We start from the raw sequence: 4630 nt of genomic DNA, 5'->3' as shown, positions 1-4630 counted from the left end.
GAAGCTCCATTTAGCAAAACGACCTACCAACACCCTTCAAACCAACAAACAAAAAGGCAAAAGAAAAAAAAAATCGCCATAACCCAGATAATCCATCTGTGCAAAATAATGCAATGACTGTACTCACGGGAACGCTCACCCAGTGCCAGTCCTGTACTGCTTAGGGGAGCTACACGATACACTAGGGCCGCTTCTTGCTTTTTTTCTCTCCTCTTTTGTTTTGGTGACAAAAAAACAAAGGGTCAAGGAGGGGAAGTGACTTGGCCAAACTCATACTGGTTGCTGGGCAAAGTCAGACCTAGAAACAGGAGGTGCACCTTCTTCCACATACGTAAAAAGCTGGAAACACGAAAGATCATGATGTTCACACGCATATGTTTCCAATTTTTTCCTAGTACTTTCCTTCCCCCACTTGTATCTTTTCACCCAAATTTCCCAACTTCTTACACAGACTATTTTGGAAATTAGGAAACATATTTTTAATGCAAATAATGCCTTTTTAAAAAAAGATGTAAACACCCACAACATTTTTTTATGCTTAGTGACTCAATGCCAACTCCATATACTTATGGGTAGATGGGTATCTCTGGGTCTATGAATGTCATTTGTATATTCATAGACATTCGTATACCAGATTTCCAAATCTATTTGCTTTCCCTCACCTCCCAGAAAGACAGCATCCCTGATATGTTGCTAGCATAGCCTTAGCTACACAGTTCCATCATGGGAGCTTGCCTTATGCATTCGTTTGTGGTAAAAGTAAAAATAAATCCTGATAGTTTTCTTCCTGTGATATTTGCCAACTTTTGCTAGGAAAGATGAAAAGAAAAGCTATCAATGCTCTTCTGTGGAAAGGAAGAGAAGAGTTAGATCTAAATAAAAATAAGCAGCATCTCAGAATGCTTTTCTAGAGAATTATATTTTCCCCACTCTGCAAAAAGCCCCTAGGACGGGGCTTGGGTCTACCAACTAATAGATATGTCCATGCAAAACTTACTCTGTGCTTGCTCTAATCACCACCTGAAACGTAACTAAAGCACACAATCTAATTTATCTTAATGTTCATCCTCATACTTTAAGCATGATTTTGAAACCTCGTGTAGTTCATAAGCATTAGGATCGGGTGTTCTGGATGTTGTATGACATGTGTCTCCCTCAAACTTTGTTACGTCCTGGGCAAATTACCCGTCCAGTGTAAAAATAAATAAATAAATAAATAAATAAATAAATAAATAAATAAATAAAGCGTTCTTTCTTGTGAGTATATTGGCAAGTTTTCTGTTTAAATTGCATATAAGCAGAGGCAAAGGAAAACAAAACAAAAACCTAGACTCAAGAGCAGAGAACAAATTGGTGATTGCCAGAGGGGAGGTGGGTAGGAGGATGGGTGAGATAGATAAAGGGGATTGACAATATACGTAACCGTGATAAGCACTGATAAAGGGGATTGAGAGTACACTCAACGTGATGAGAATTGTTGAATCATTGTTTTGTACATCTGACACTAACATAACACTGTGTGTTAACTATACTTAAATTACAAAATTAAAATAAAATAAATACATCTCACAGCTAAAAATAAACAAACTGCATATACATATACATTGGAGATATGAGTTCGGTTCCAGATCACCTCTATAAAGCAACTATTGCAATAAAGCAAGTTAAATGGAATTTTTTGGTTTTCCAGTGTATGTGTATATATATAAATATATGTATATATAAATATATATATATAAGTTATGTTTACACTATACTGTTGTCTCTTAAGTGTGCAATAGCCTTGTGTCTTAAAAAACAATATATATACTTTTAAAAAATACTTTATTGGAGGACACCTGAGTGGCTCAGTCAGTTAAGCTTCTGACTCTTGATTTTGGCTCAAGTCATGATCTTAGGGACATGGGATCCAGCCTGGCCTGGGCTCTAAGGGAGTCTGCTTCTCTCCCTCTGTCCCACCCCTACCCCTGCTCATAATCGCGCTCTCTCTCAAATAAATAAATTAAAAAGAAATACTTTATTGTTAGAAAATGCCAACCATCCCATCATCTGTGCATTCATTGGGTCGCAACCTTTTTTGCTGTTGGAAGTTCTTGCCTTGAGGTTGGTGACTGCTCATCAAGGTGGTGGTTGCTGAAGTTGGGGTAACTGGAAATTTCTTAAAATAAGACAACAGTGAAGTTTGATGCATTGATCAACTCTTCCTCTCATGAATAATTTCTCTGTAGCCTATGATGTGGTTTTACAGCATTTTTATCCACAGTAGAACTTTCTTCCAAATTGGAGTTATTCATCTCAAACCCTACCGCTGCTTTATCAACTAAGTTTATGGAGTATTTTCAATCTTTTGTTGTCATCTCAACAACCTTTATAGTATCTTCACCAGGAGTAGATTCTATCTCAAAAACTACTCTCTTTGCTCGTAAGAAGCAACTCCTCATCCGATAAAGTTTTATCATGGGATTGCAGCAATTCAATCCCATCTTCAGGCTTCACCTCTAATTCCAGTTCTTTTGCTATTCCCACCATATCTGCAGTTACTCTCTCAACTCAGGTCTTGAACCCCTCAAAGTCACCCATGAGGGTTGGAATCAACTTCTTCTAAACTCCTATTAATATTGATATTTTGACTTCTGCTCATGAATCATGAATGTGCTTACTGGCACCTAGGATGGTGAATCCTTTCCAGAAAGTTTTCAATTTACTTTGCCCAGATCCATCAGAGGAATCACTATCTATGGTAGCTATAACTTTATGAAATGTATTTCTTAAATAATAAGACTTGAAAGTTGAAATTACTCCTTGGTCCGTGGGATGCAGAATGGGAGTTGCGTTAACAGGCTCATGAGAGCAACATTAATCTCGTTGTACATCCTGTCCTAGCTCTTGGGTGAGCAGGTACATTTTTAATGAGTAGAATGGTTTGGAAAGGAATCTTTTTCTAAGCTGTAGGTCTCAACAGTGGGCTTAAAATATTCAGTAAATTATGTTGTAAACAGATGTGTCCACATCCAGGCTCTGTTGTTCCATTATAGAGCACACAGAGTAGATTTAGCATAGTTCTTAATGGCCCTAGGATTTTCAGTATGGTCAGTGAGCATCAGCGTCAACCTAAAGTCACCGGCTGCATCAGCCCTAACAAGAGTCAGCCTGTCCTTTGTCTTGAAGGCAAGCACTGACTTCTCTTCTCTGGCTATGCAAGTCCCAGATGGCATCTTCCTCCAGCGTAAGGCTGTTCCGTTTACATAGAAAACCTGTTGCTTAGTGTAACCACCTCTATCAGTTATCTTAGCTGGATCTTCTGGATAACTTGCCACAACTTCTACATCAGTACTTGCTGTTTCCTTGCCCTTTTTATGTTATGGAGGTGGCTTCTTTCCTGAAACCTCATGAACCAACCTGAGCTAGCTTCAAACTTTTCTTTTGCAGCTTTCTCACCTGTCCCAGGCTTCATAGAATTGAAAAGAGTTAGGGCCTTGCTCCTGATTAGGCTTTGGCTCAAGGGAGTGTTGTGGCTGGTTTGATCTTCCATCTAAACCACTAAAACTTTTTCCATATTAGCAATAAGGCCCTTTCACTTTCTTATTCATGTGTTCACAGGAGTGGCACTTTTAATTTCCTTCAAGAACTTTTCCACTTGACGGGATGAGCACTGGGTGTTATTCTGTATGTTGGTAAATTGAACACCAATAAAAAATTAATTTATTAAAAAACAAAACAAAACAAAAAGAACTTTTCCTTTGCATTCACAACCTGGCCAACTGGCACAAGAGGCCTAGCTTTTAGCCTATCTCAGCTTTTGGCATTAAGCTTCTGTTGTTAAGTTTCCTCATTAAGACTAATAATTTCTAGCTTTTGATATAAAGTGAGAAATGTGCAACTCTTCCTTTCAATTAAACACTTAGAGGCCACTATGGGGTTATTGATTGGCCTGATTTCAGTATTGTGCCTCAGGGAAGGGGCAACGGCTGGTCAGTGGAACGGTCAGAACACACACGACGTTCATCAGTTAAGTTCATTATCATACAGGCATGGCTCATGGTGCCCCAAAAGAATTATAATAGTAACATCAAAGATCATTGGTCACAGATTACCATGACATATATTTGTTATAATTAATGAAAATGTTTGAAATATTCCAAGAGTTACCAAGATGTGATGAGGACATAAAGTGAACAAATGCTATTGGAAAAATGGTGGCAATAGACTTGCTCAATGCAGGGTTGCCACAAACCTTGAATTTGTAAAAAATGTAATAGCTGAGAAGTATAGTAAAGTGAAAAGATATGCTGGTATATGGTATACCAATCTTTAAAAATTGTGTGTGTACACGCATATAGGAATAAAGTCTTTGTAAGTATTTACCAAGGTGTTAATAATGATTTTCTTTCAGTGGTAAGACTTTCCTTTATACTTATCTGTATATTTTTCGAAGCTTATTGAATTCTTTAATATTTAGAAAAATATTCACTAAAAACAAAATATTTATGTAAAAAATATTTATGTAAAGCCTTTCAAATGGCCCTTCTTGTCTCTCTGATTCACTTGATTTGTAGTTAGGGTCTATTCATTTATTTTATTTTATTTTTATTAAAGATTTTATTTATTTATTCATGAGAGACATATATAT

General features: G+C 37.1%; 1 non-coding gene across 1 annotated transcript; it reads left to right on the top strand.

Moving 5' to 3' along the window:
* Nucleotides 1–1091: 1091 nt before the first annotated feature.
* On the top strand, nt 1092–1195 carry LOC129523104 (small nucleolar RNA U13). The gene has a single exon (XR_008667063.1). It is a non-coding gene; the product is annotated as a small nucleolar RNA U13 (small nucleolar RNA).
* Nucleotides 1196–4630: the final 3435 nt, after the last annotated feature.

The sequence above is a fragment of the Nyctereutes procyonoides genome, unplaced genomic scaffold, assembly GCF_905146905.1.
Source record: "Nyctereutes procyonoides isolate TBG_1078 unplaced genomic scaffold, NYPRO_anot_genome, whole genome shotgun sequence".
In the NCBI taxonomy this organism is placed as follows: Eukaryota; Metazoa; Chordata; class Mammalia; order Carnivora; family Canidae; genus Nyctereutes; species Nyctereutes procyonoides.
This window is presented reverse-complemented; position numbering and strand designations above follow the sequence as displayed.